The sequence below is a fragment of the Vanessa cardui genome, chromosome 7 (assembly GCF_905220365.1).
Source record: "Vanessa cardui chromosome 7, ilVanCard2.1, whole genome shotgun sequence".
Taxonomy (NCBI): Eukaryota; Metazoa; Arthropoda; class Insecta; order Lepidoptera; family Nymphalidae; genus Vanessa; species Vanessa cardui.
Window position 1 is genome coordinate 1,794,929 of NC_061129.1, and position 14,540 is coordinate 1,809,468.

Consider the following 14,540-nt stretch of genomic DNA (forward strand, 5'->3'; position numbering starts at 1 on the left):
CTTAGACGATACTTCAGTAGCACGGCAATACCAAAAATATTTTTTGGCGGTTTGATGGTACCTACTGTCGGAAGAGTATTAATAGCGCCTTATTTTAGAATCTTCTTCCTTCTTCCTAGTCGTTTCCTCATAACTGAGGGTCGTGACCACCATGCGTGTGGCTCTCCTGAACAATTCGCACCACCTTCCTCCAGCCATTCCTATTGTGCCATGCGTAGGCAAGCCTGGGCACAAGATCCTGTGGCTGTCTTTACCATGTCTAATTTTAGAATATATAACTCATATTCATACAGGAAAAGATTACGTAGGATTAAAATAAATTAATTATATACGATGACTAACAAATTAGTCATTAAATACAGACAGACAGACAGACAGAGGAAAATCAGGGCTGCTATCAGTAACATGACTTATACCTGACTATTCTGTTGACTAGCATTCGCCTACATCCTTGCTCGCAATATTAATGTTCTAAAATTATTTCCATTTAATAATATCAGTTCCTTTAAAAAAAAAAAATTAAAAAAACAATTTCAATTAAATAATAATTACTTATAATGAAACTCATTATTTAATCAGAACGTACCTACATACTTAGTCGAATAATGAGAATACATTAATTAATTAATATTTTTCTTATTTCCATTTAGGAACTATTGCTTTATTTTTATTTTGTAATATGAAAGGCGAGAAACTAATTACTGTTTTTGTATCCCCTTGTAAATATTATGTATTTTGATTGCGTGCTTATAAAAAATACAAAGATTATTGTAAATAACAATTAAGAAATATTTAGCTAGACAATAGTTTTATAATTTAATTTAAATCGTAACAGTTTTACTACGTTTTAATTTTAATTCGTAAGTTTCGGATTAAATTGTTATCATTAAATAAATGAATGTGACGTTTATAGTGTAATGTATAAAAGTACAGCCGCATAAACTAAAATATATAAAATTACAATAACGTCCTAAGTCTAGTCTCGTTAAATTACTAAAAAAAAAACACCATCCCTAACATACATACATATTAAAACGAACGTTAAAATCGAAATTGCGATTCGAAATATGAACTAACCCTGTTACGAGTGGATGCAATATGATGGAACGTGTTTTTTTTTTGCCACATTGCTCCGAGGTCAAGGCCTATTGCATCGAGATCTATTATATAAGATCTCTTTCGTGATATTGATCTTTTTATTTACTAAAAAGTTAAGTCGGGCAAATTATTAAATCAATAATTTAATATGTGATTTTAATTTTTTTTTTGTAAAGAATAATGGAATGTTTTAAAATTATAAATATGTATTCCATTATAAAACCTTTGATACAAACTTTGAGAATATCCGCCATCTCAGTCATCACTGCGGTAGTGACCTATATCGCGATGTAGCGTCCACAGCTTGTGATAATGAGAAATGACTTCTTGACATTCTGCAGACTTCCAAAAAGACCACTATAGTTTTAAAAAAACTTTGTTGTTTTCGAACGCTGGACTCTAAGTGTTGTATCGTGTACTCTACTTTGAGTTTTGTGGAATTTTTATTTAATATGCTGTTGCAACTTTGGAGTGAGAATATTTTTAAAACGTAACTTTTGACATTTAAGTAGAATCTAGTATTTGTTTTTAAAGGTTTTTTTTTTTGCATTTTTCTTAAAGGTACCTCGGCGGGAGTTGTTTATATTATGGACAGCTAAATTATAATTTCAGAATGTTCTGGAATATATTAAATAAAAAATACTAAAATATTTAAGCTTATTTTTATATTATTTTTACCGAATTCAAAATTATTGACTTTTTAGACGTCTTTTTCTGCTAATCTTAATCCTTATGCGAATTGTTCTAGACGGTCCGAATGTTATGCTAATATTATTCAAATCGTACAGGGCAGAATTTAATTACTTACATAACGATTAAAGGTCATCGGACATTTTAGAATTTAAACAATTCAGTTCGCGAATGCTTTGTTGTTACAAAAATAAACGCAACAAAAAAAATCACCAAACGATACAAATGTAAAAAGACTTATGATACCATTAAAATGTATTGTTCATTTTCATTTTTAAAAGTTAAAATTATTCTATAATTGATTTACAGTTCGACACTCGCGGTGAAATCGATTATAAAATGTGATAAAGTATTTATAGAGCTTAACCGGTAAAATTAGAGTATCGATATCAAGGCCTATTATATATTTGTATTTCGATTTTCATATCTCTAATACATTTGCAAGGGATTACGGTCGCACCGGTGATTTATGCTGAGGATAGTTGCGATATCAATAAAGCCTTGAATAATGTTATATCGGGAACAAGATTCATTGGTTTGCAAAAACAAAGTATTAGAGAGAATAATGATATCTGTGAAGACTGAATTTATGAAAAAGATGACTTCGTTATAGTTAATAAATAGAATACACACCAAATATGGTTACGGGAATACCATATTTGTCATAAGTTACCATCGCTACCGATCGAGCTAGTGCAACTAAAATATTCCCGCAACGAAACAAAATCACGTTTCGAAACACACACTTTGTTTAAAACTGTCACAAGTTTAGAAATTTCAAACGTTTTACTGATAACTAATCCGCGTTTAGTTCGACTGCGTTGAATATATATCGGACGATGGTAACAAACGTCCGCTGCGTGCGCGTTCACGAGACATACTAAATTATTGGTATTGCAAACTCGGCATTACCGTCTAACGTAGGGCTGCAACGTTCTGATAACAAATGGCTAAGTTGACTTTTGAATGCACTCAGGGACGCACAGACAACTTTTTTTTTTTTAAATTACGAAGCAAAAAACGCAATATTCATATATTTCTTTTGATATCCACTTATAGAGTTAATGTTGAGCACTTTTAAATATAATATAGTATAATAAGAATACTCTTAAAAAGTTACTGACGAATTTTCAAAACCTTTAATATTATATGAATTTTATAATCAAAAAAAAAAAATGTTTTAAGAAAAATGTTTTTTTATTTTTTATGTCATTGACAGTTACAATAGTAAGTTGGTAGCCCTGATTGAGAGCGAAATTATTTTCTGAACGTCTATGAACAGTTAAAATTGAACTCTCCTCCGGTACAATTACAGTTGAACTTGTAACGCAGGGTCAAGGTATTTTTTAACGTGCAAACAGGTTACCGCGAGAAATCCGAGACACAACACAAGTGTTCTTAGATAAAAGTTATCAACAAACTGCTTAGAGAAATGAAAGTAAAACCATCATCTTTATTTCTTAATTTTTAAATTACCTTTGATCAACATTCATTGGATGAACGGTTAATTCTTATATAAACATTTGATCCATTATTAATTTATGTATTCATTTACATGATAGATTTAAACGAGTTTTTGAAATGTTTAAACACTGACAGCCGGGTATGAAGGATGACTCTGGAAGAAAAACTAACTACTTGATAGTACTCATTATATATGTATTACAATGCCGAACAGCAAGTATTTTTGTGTGCCTGTGTGAAGCGTGAGTGAGCCAGTGTAACTTCAGACACAAGGGACATAACATTTTAGCTCTCAGGGTTGGTAGTGACTTAGCGATGCAAGGATTGGTTACAATTACTTAAAGCGCCAATTTCTATGGGCGGGAGTCAAAACTTACCATCAAATGAATCACATGCCTAACCAACATCTTATTATATAAGTATTAAATATTTAAATAAAATCATACTAATTATAACAACAAAACTATCTCTGTTTCATTAAGTTACTTTAAGATGTTACCAACCAACAAAAATATCTTACAACTAGTTAATATTCTTTGATTGCGTGTGTCGTCCCCCTAAGGAAAAGCCGCGTGTGGCGCGCGCTTTACACTAACAGCTGCGATCTCACACAAAGCGCCCATTCGGTAGAATAGTTTAATTGACAGAGCACCTCAGACACAATGAGAGATAAACAGGCTGGCATCTTGGCGGAGTTCGATTTTTAACCAACTTTAAAATAAGGTATCTATTCGGTGGTACAATTTTTGTCTGTTACGATAGAACAAATAAAAACCTATTAAGAAAATTATTTTTACGTTTGGTATACTATTGGCTTGATCCAATTCAATTTTAAAGAATATGTAATTTATTTGTCATTTTTTTTAATGAATGTTTTATTTATGAACGTATGCTGATTATACTATTGAAAAAATAAATCAAAATATACTTCATTCAAGTATTCTTTTACAAGCACTATTGAATCGTCATTTAACAATTGTATTAATTGAAACTATAACCGCTTCAGAATTTAGATTCTAATGAGAAGAACCGGAAAGAAACTCAGTATTACTAGTCTTTTCCAACATTTAAAAAACAAAGTTATGATAGTTACATACAATTATTCATGTGTGTAATATATCCTGCCTGGAAGTCTGTATAATCTTCTGTTGAACATTATGCCTTCTTTACCAATATATGTTTTGCAAATTATTTGAATTTATGGAATGTAAAAAAGCAATGTAAATAGTTTATATTTTTGCGTTGGCGTGTCATTTCAAAAATGTGTATTTCGTTTAATATTTATTATATATAAGTGATGGAACCTTTTAATTTGATTAAACCTACTCGTTACACATAAATACATATATACGTAAGACACATAAGTAAACGTACACGTAATGAGTCACTCAGAAATGATTTTGTCGTAGATTCCAAACGAAATTTCTATGTTATATATAATCTTTCTCATCGTAACATAACAGAGGTGTATATGTATCTATCTAGCACTATTAGAAATTATAATATACGTTCCGCAGATTCTCCAATCAACAGCTTAATTGCTCAATCGATCTTTTACGAATTCAACCGAAATTCCCAAATTAAATTTCGAATCCTACGCTGTTCCAATGCAGTACAAAATAAAATAAAATATAATTTCCCTTAGACGACAAATAATAAAGCAGACAATTAAAACGTAACTTTCACATAAAAGCTTTTCACCTCCACCCAGAGGTCATTTCCACTGCACATAACACAACAATACCAAGCAAAACCTAATCAAATGCAAGAACGATATAGTCTGTATATACAATTTTTATAAATCGTACAAAGCCTGAGGACGGACGTAGAATAATAGCTGAATCAATGTACCGTGACGGATTGTCAGGCGGATAATTCAATGCTTACGATGATTTAAATAATATGCCATTCTATATGACAATCGGTGCTTTATGGAAATAGAAACTATCGTGTGAAATTCGAAATGATTAAAGAGATTACTCGAGAACGATATTGAAACGGAGAGTGAGAGATATGAAAAGATTACGCGTCTTTATATATAAATATATCTCATATATATGTCGATAAGTTGAACATAATGATGTATTTATTTCTACATATAACTATTTCAGCAGTAGCGAATTTACTTAACAAAGACTTGTCACTTTTACTCAATATTAAGAAGAGATCAGACGCAAGTGTTAAAACGATAACTTATCAACTTTAGAGATTATGTATTCCTATACAGAAAAACTCAAGCTTTCCAAGACTCTGTATAAATTGGAACCTCGTTTTCTGCAGCTTCACATACTTGCCACGCGACTAACAAAGCCAAAATGATATGTATACTAAGACATATTATTTCAAAAAGGTAAATCAAATCCATTATAACCCTTAAATAATAATAAGATACAGTATAACTAGTTGTGCCCGCGGCGTTGCTCGCGTTTTAGGGGTTTGGTTGTCTCGTGTTAGACAAAAAAGGTAGCCCTTCCCTGGAGTTCAAATTTAACTCATACCATTTCATCAAATTCGGTTCAGCGGTTTGATCGTGAAAGAGCGACAGATATACAGACAGAGTTACTTTCACATTTATAATATTATAGTATAGAAATATAGATTATATTGAACTATACATTATCCGTGACTGCGCACGCGTCAAGATGTAATCAACATTTCAATTATACAATGTTTTTTGCAAGTCCATCTGGGAATTAATTAACAAATTTTCTACCGCTGAGTAGTAAATTACTAATGTATAATATTGTTGTGTTGAATTTTTTAGGAGTGAGTGAGCCAGCATAACTATAGCCACATAGTCATACACCCTTAATTCCCAAGGTTGGTGGCCCATTGGAGTTGGTGATCACTGATTATCAGGCAGCGTTTCCTAGTCTGCTTGTCTATTTTAAATGATGTTTACAACTGAAATATCTATGCATTCAAAATTTAAGTATATTTCAGAGGAAATATATCAACGCGTCCGATGTGTGATAAGGTTCTTCCCGCCCATTCTTGACTGTCGTACATTCCTCGATAAATAACTTGAGCGAAACAATGGACAGATTGCAAGCAGTTATTACAAGTCAAGAAACAATTAGTTCAATACACGAACTTATAAATAAATCAAATATAAAAAGAAAGCGCCCGTCGCCGTTTAACAAATCGTTGACTAAATATTATTGAAAAACAATCGATATAACTCTCAATATTTTATTTCCTACAGCTATGAAAGCCGGCAAATGATTTATCATTACGGTCGGTCAGCACAACCTGCGTCGCCTATAACCGTAACACTAACAGCACTCCCTGGCCGGGGCTTGTATTTTACGTAACACCTAGGGTTGTCACATGGCATGAAAAAAATAATCCTAATACATATATTAAAGATTTTACTTCCAAGTAAATTTAAGGCGGAATTCATATCAGATCATTTACAAATTGTGTCACTTGCAGTGAAAATAAAAAAATCGTAATACATATATCATATTACGATTTTTAGTACCGAGTAAGTTTGAGGTCGAATTCATTTCAGACCATTTACCAATATGAAGTATATTGGTAAATGGTCTGAAATGACAGACATCCTACAGACAACTTCAGGTTCATTTCCACCACCATTTCGATCGTTATAAATTTGGGATTTCTTAGCTATTATTCTTCGAGAGAAATATTTATTTTAATCAAATACTTCATAATCAGTTCTAAAACACTTAACGGTATAGGCTGGAGAATAGTATTTGAAATTATTCAGACTATTTACTATGTTTTTTTATTTCTAGTTGGTGGAACTCTATCGACATTATCTACGAATATCTTGTTCACAATACTATTGAGACTATTACACCAACTAGAAATAAAAAAACATAGTAAATATTAGGTATTAAATAACTGTAATGATAAAAATAACCATGTTAATTTAAAATCTTATATAGTAATTGAAATGTATTGTATTGCAACCGCATCATCTAAGAATCTCACGTCATCTCATCTGTCAACGATTGTACAAACAAATCGCAACAATTTAAATAATTAATCGTCTTAATTTGACTGAAATATTACATTCCGTGATCACAAGGGAACACTCGTGACGAAGTTTGGATTTCGTTCGAAATTATTGAGATACTCGTTGCGGCATTTGACAGATATGACGATAAATAACAATCAAATAATATATTTAATGTTTTGCTTTGTAATAATTTGTTCAGATGTACTAAGAAATAACTTATAAACGCAATGATAAATATTTGTAAAGACTCGTGTTCGTAATTCGACTATGATCATTATTTAAAACTTTAGGAAAATATAATTACATATATGAATTTCCCAAAGTTTCATATTTTTTTATTGACAAGACATAAACAAAATGTAAGAAAACAGTTTTATTTAAATTACTGAACTGATTTTTCTTTGCATATTTATATATAAAAGCATTAAAAAAAAAACGATCCTTTAAATCTAATACCTGAATAGGGAGCTGAGCTAGTGTCACATAGACAGAGTCGCGGTATGTTGACAACGTTACAAGAAGCGGTAGCCCTGAGTCGGCGACCACACGTCGTGACGGGTTAACGTGGAACGAGTTATTTTAGCAGTTCAGTGGTTCCGTAGCGATTTCCGTGGGCGGGTAAACACGTAGTGGCAAATAGCAATGATACGCAAATTATAATCAAACGTCAAACGCCTATCGCCTATTTATAGAATGTCGTGTGTCTGTCGCTAGGCCAACTGTTGCACTGTCACTTTCGTTAAAGTATTCTTTCATTTATTGTATCGCGAATTTTTGTAACATACTAGCGATCCGCCCCTGTTTCGCATGGGTGCAATACTAATACTAATTATAATACAGAATTTGTTTATTTATATCACATTAGAAACTTATAAATTTATCAGCGGTTTTTTTACCATATTGACCATGTCCATACAATAACCTTCCTCTCGAATCACTGTATCTATTAAAAAATCCACATCCAAATCAGTTGCGTAATTTTAAAGATATAAGCATACATAGGGAGAGACAGCTGGTAAGTGACTTTGTTTTATACTATGTTAATAAAGCTATGAGAAAACATTTCCTTATTTAAAAAGTGTCTTAAACGTTGTAGTAAACTAACTTCATACTTACACTTTACAGGTATAAGGAATGAGTTTCTTGGTTGATCTCGGCGTCTTTAAATAATATATCTTCGTATCATAAATGAAGCAAGTAAATAAGTGCTATGGAGGAAGATCGCATACACAGAAAACGATATGAAAATGCCCACAATAGCAAAACACAGCCCAAGTCCGTTGTAATTATATCATGAAACTAAATTATAAAAACAAATGAACCCCTATATCTACATAAATGTAAAAGAGAAACGAATAAATGAATCAATTAAAATAATAACGATTATCAATTACTCGAATGAATCGAATAATATATTAAACTCGTATTACATCACACTCGGGCGTAGTTCACACGATGCCGGAAACATGCAATCTCATTCGATTCGTCCCGAGAACGATCGGGGCTACGTTAGCGAAGCTTATCTGACCTCTTCGCATTTATACGAATGCGTGTGTTAGTGTATTATAGTATAGTACGACAAAACTTAGATGTGGCATCGGCAAAATTCGTAAAACCGATCACATCCGAATTAAGTACGCTATCCCAAATTATCAATAATTATTTCTTATTTGAATATGATCTTTACTTAAACGTAATAATTTGTAAGATCATATGACCTAATATATTATTCAATTTGGCACGTTGTTTTACATCCACTGATGCGAGAATCTATAGCGAAGAATAGCGTCGAATGGCGCGATAGGGAGCTATTTCTATTGGTTGTGTAAATCGGCAGTAATCGGTTTTATTGAATTTGCTGATGCTACATCTAAGTTGTGTCGTACTATACAGGGCATTGTAATGTCAAAATGAATATTCAATGTTTAGTTTCAGGACATCGGTTCTGATAACATGAGGATCTGGACGTGAATTTGTGTGCTTACACTGTAAACTGTCATCATCACTATCATTACATAGTATACAACAAAGTCGCTTACCGCTGTCTGACCCTGGATGCTTAGATCTTTAAAATTACGCAACCGATTTTAATGGTTTTTTTTTAATAGATAGAGTGATTCAAGAGGAATATTATTAGGGTAATGGTGACCACTTACCATCAGGTGGCCCATATGCTCGCCCGCCAACCTATACCATAAAAAAATAGGTATGATGTACGTCTAATGTGGGATATCAATAAACTGTCAATCTACACTAATAATATAAATGGTAAAGTCAATCGTCTGTCTATCTGTTGCTCTTTCACCGCTAAGCCACTGAATAGAACTTGATTAAATTTGACAAAAAGAAAGCGTGAACCCCAAGGAAGGACATATGCTACTTTTTTTTAAATAGTTTTGTCATGAACTTTTCAAGTAGTATCATGAATATCACCATCAACATCCTGTAAATTTTCCATTTCTCGGCTAAAATTTGGAGCATACCACGCTGCTCCAATGTTAATTATAAGCAACTGCTTATATATTTGACAATTCTGTGCGCAAACACAGGTGTAGATTGGGCCTTAGCCCAACAGTAGGACATTTACAGGCTATTAATGTAGGCTTTCTTTTAAATTATATATAAAATAATAATGAAATCCCCCGCGTTGCCTTCGCGGGTGGAGCTAGTGTTCAAAAATAAAACAACTTGATTTGCTAGAATGTTTTCTTTTATGTAGGCTCTTTACGCCCCTGGGTGCCCATTAATGTTTGAACATTACGAGCAACTACAAGAAGACCAATACAAGAAGAGTGAATTAAGATTACTCAAGGCTATATCGGCAAACCTACCAAGACGATCAAGAAAATAATTGTATTTCAAAAATAGGTTGAATATACAATTCATTTTTGAAATGAATACTGTAGAGCTTCAGCTTTTACAATTTAAAAAATTAAAGAATCAAAAACGAAAACATAAATTTTGAATTTCGAATAGTGTGAAAGAACGTTACAAGCAGGTTGTGTAATAACATTTAGACAAGACAGGCCGTGATAAACGTGGTTACGTAGACGTCATACGTCAACGTCAGTCAAACGTCAACATTTACGGAGTGGGACAGTGTTGTTGGAAGCAACCGTTGCACGATTGGTGACGCATTGGTGGCGGATAGAATTACCAATATTTCTTACACTGGCAATGCCTATGTGCGTGACCACTTACAATTTCATAAATAGCTCATTAGCATGACTGCCATCGTACTTCATAATTTAAAAAAAAAACATTTGAATTGAGAACCTTTTCCTTTTTCTTGAAGTCAAAAGTTATGCCACCAAATTGGAAGCCACTTACAAAGACAAACCTATGTACATTTATATTGGTACTGCTTTTTTTGCTATATTTTCATATAACCGTATCTATATATATCATATAATGTCTGTCTGTCGATTGGATACGTCCGTGTTGCTGAAACAATGGTTTATGTAAGCGAGGTCACGCGACCTCGAGACCTCGCAGACGAACTGAGCTTTATTGCCCAGACAATACGGACCATGACATATATCTTGCGGCCGCCGCAGTAATATGAAGCTCAACTATTCAAAGTATCGGCTATCGACTTGGCAGTTTTTAATTATAATATTCATATCCTTCCTGATTAATCATTATTTTCATAAAATTATTTAGTTACGCGGAATGTTTTACCTAAATCTTGTTTCATACAATATTTTACAATGAAAATACTTCACGTCAATCTAACTAGTCGACGTGAAATCGCCCGTAAATTAAATGTTATGTTTTTTAATTCCGTTGATTAGTTTCTTAGTTTGCCCGGCGACGCACGGTTTACATAAAACATGGTATTAAATTTTTCTAATAGTAAGGTCAGACGTGGTCAAAATATAAACGATGTGGCTTAACAGGTATCACTAAGAAAAACTTCTGCAAAATGCCCGAAGCTCGCAACCAACCACTGTCCCCATCACAAAGTTGACGTAAAATATTTATTAAATAGTAAACAAATGTCCGATTAAAAAACCGGACACAGTCACTACTCTGGCGGTACAACATATATTTTGTAAAAAAAACAAAAATCTCAAATAATTCATACGTACATACAATAGCAATTATTGAATACAGATAAATGTCATTGAAACTCACAGAGACATAAGACGTGTTAATGCATCCGATGCTCGTGTAAGCGACAATCAACCATCTACATAATTAGAATCTCACGAAGATATCGCACCCAAATGATGGACTAATTGAGATGACATTTAGTGATGTCGCATTCCGGCGGGCTGGGTAAATGTCGTGAACAAGAGACGTCGCTTTGCGCCTCAGAGATTATCTGGGCTAGGTGTTTTGAGACATAATACAGTTACAAAACTTTTGTGCGTTCAAACTAGATCTGGTTCGCTGCTTTGCACGCGTGACGTCACGAATTGTACTTTTCGTGTATTTTATATAAACGTATGTTGAATTAATAGCGTCACAATTACAGTACACTAGCTGAACCAGCGGCTTAATCTTCGTGAAACTTATAAAACTTTACCCACCCAAATATTCGCCATCTAGGACATTTCGTCGGAACTCAAACTATCGCCAAACCAAAATGCCATCCAAACTCGTTCAGCAGTGTCCAATCAGAGTTACTTTTGCTTCTATACCATTAGTGTAGATGTACTTTCAAAATTATTCTAAGAGTCAAGTAATTTCATATTTGTTCTAACGTTTTAAATCTTGTAAGTACTGATATGTATTCTTTATTTATATATAATTTATAAAGTAGCATACATAATAAAACAGGTCAAGTGCGTGCCGGATTCCTGAATAAAGAGTATTGATCACCGCTCTTGACTTCGAACTTTTTATTGTTATTTTAGTTTGTCACGACAGACATAGTTATACAAATTCTATAAAATTCGACCGGCTAGCTGTAACGGTCATAAAATAAAAATACAGGAAAAAAAAATTCGCAGGAAAATATAAACAGGCAGCGTAGCGTAGCGTAGTTATACGAATTTTCAAACTAACAACCAAGCAACTAAAGATAAAACGGCAAAAATAACAGCATCACAACCTTGATCTACGATGACAAGTAATATATTATTTGCATATCAAAACAAACATTACATACATATAATCAAATTATACATTATTTTCGCCGTTCGCTTTGAGCTGATAGGATTTTATTTGATAACTATCTCGTGATATCTTGATTGCTGACAATAAAGATACATTATAATAATAAAAAAAAAACATGAATCAATTCTATTTACATTTTTATATACAAGACTAATTATTAGATAACGGGAAAAGTTTTTAATTAACTAGCGACCCGACCCGGCTACACACGGGTGCAATATTTATACTTAATGTTCTACAGATTTTTATTGTTTCTTTAATAGATTGTCCTTTCTTTTGAATCACTCTTATCTATTTAAAAAAAACCGCATCAAAATCCGTTGCGTAATTTTAAAGATCTAAACATACACAGAGACAGACAGCGATAAGCGACTTTGTTTTATACTATGTAATAACGATTTGTAGATTTTTATATGAAGATTTATATTTTGAGTACCAGGCCAGACCAGTAAATGCAGGCCACCAGTCGGTAGGTTAACACGTTTGCCCTTAGATAATAACTGAGCAATGTAATTAATATAAGTATCCTGTATTATCAATACATCACCTAGAATGGGCGAGTAAGTTTGGGTGATATTTTATAATCCATTGTGTAATTGCATTGGTTCAATAAACGTAAATGTAATTGCATTTATACTGCAACACAAACTGTTGACATTGGGAAGAATAATTGAATACTTGGACGTAGGCATTTGTGCAAGCTTGTCTTACCGGGTAGGTAACATATAGTTATCAAACATTCTACCCACAAACGGCAATACTTGGTATTAGTGTGTTTTAGTTTGAAGTGTAAGTGAGCCAATGCAATTACAGGAATATCAATCAAGATTGATGGCGTATTAACCATAATATAAGATATGTTTAATATTTTTTATTACGCATATGTACAGTCAGAGTAAAACAACCTTCGTCAGTTTTCAAATTATTTCCTTTATTCAAGTCTTAAGCTCTTAGTATAAAAGGTACTAAGAGTTTAAGACTTGAATAAAGGAAATCTAAATATCATATAATTGCGACGCAATATGTCATTCTCATACAGATTACCGATCATACTGAGCACACGAAAATAGATCTTAAGGTGACGAACCGTTTCTTTCCCCGACTGTACAATAAACATGATGAATTTGAATGAAGGCCTTTAAATATAAAATATGTAAAACGAAAAATAAATAACAATGATATAAGTTACGAAATGATAATGTACGATAAAGAGAATAACATCACAGGAAATGTACACATAAATCCGTGTTGTTTGAGTTACTAATTACGTTGGTAATTATGATTACGAGAAAACTCACTCTATGAGCACGTTTATTTAATTATTATTAAGATAATTCATAAAATAATTAAAACATATAAATTAACGACCTCATCATAAACTTCGCGTAATTTCGCGAGCGTTTACAGCGCTGGATTAGCTAGTATCCAGGCAAGCAAATTTTCAGAGGCGACAAATAAAAAATAAATAATCTGTGCACTATCGAAAGTGTTTTCATTATCTTCCAAACAATAATAACACAAAAACATAAAAAAAAATATTTCTTAGTAAATAAATACTTTAATAATCATAATCGTGTATCGAAAATTTATCCGATTATCACAAAACATCGATAATCGAACGGCATTTTTTATAGCACCGATGAGGTTGAATTCGACACCGGCTGTTTAGTTAAACATTATTTTTTGTCTTTCTGTCATTCGAAAGGAAAATACACAAAACAGCAAATGTTTTTTTTTTCCTTTCAATTGTGTAAGTTGTGATAACCAGTGGATAGAAAAATTTAATTTTAAACGTTGATTCCGAGTTCCAACTCGGGCAAGCACCACTGATTTTTCATGGGCTTAATTTGTATCATGTAATTCTCGGTTGTTAAGGAAAACATCGTAAGGAAACCTGCATGTGCCTAATTTCAGCAGATTGAAGCAATAAGCCGCTGAAAGATACCTGAATATATCTTATATAGGTATTCACTATATTCTCAATCAAAACAGTATAATTATATTCACGAGCCCAGGACTCGTCAAATATTCCAAGACTGCAAGTTAGTACAAACTCATACAATGACTCAAAGTGGACTTTGACTTGTCCAGTCACTGTGCAGGACAATGTCACTTGTTTCTAAAATACATCTTTTGTTGATCCGAGGATAATCAAAACGTATAATTATAAAGTTAA

The 14,540-nt window shown here is 32.6% G+C and overlaps 1 protein-coding gene across 5 annotated transcripts in view; it reads right to left on the bottom strand.

Moving 5' to 3' along the window:
* Positions 1-14,540, bottom strand: part of LOC124531168 (SUN domain-containing ossification factor) — a 72,375-nt gene that overhangs the window by 19,187 nt on the left and 38,648 nt on the right. For 2 of the 5 annotated variants that reach the window (XM_047105648.1, XM_047105647.1), the window contains exon 1: positions 2,462-2,676. The exons of 1 other annotated variant lie outside the window; for it this stretch is intronic. The gene's annotated coding sequence lies outside the window, so the exon portion shown is untranslated. Of the gene's footprint in view, positions 1-2,421; positions 2,677-14,540 lie in introns of those variants that run through there. 2 more of the 5 variants (XM_047105646.1, XM_047105645.1) reach the window with 1 other exon arrangement.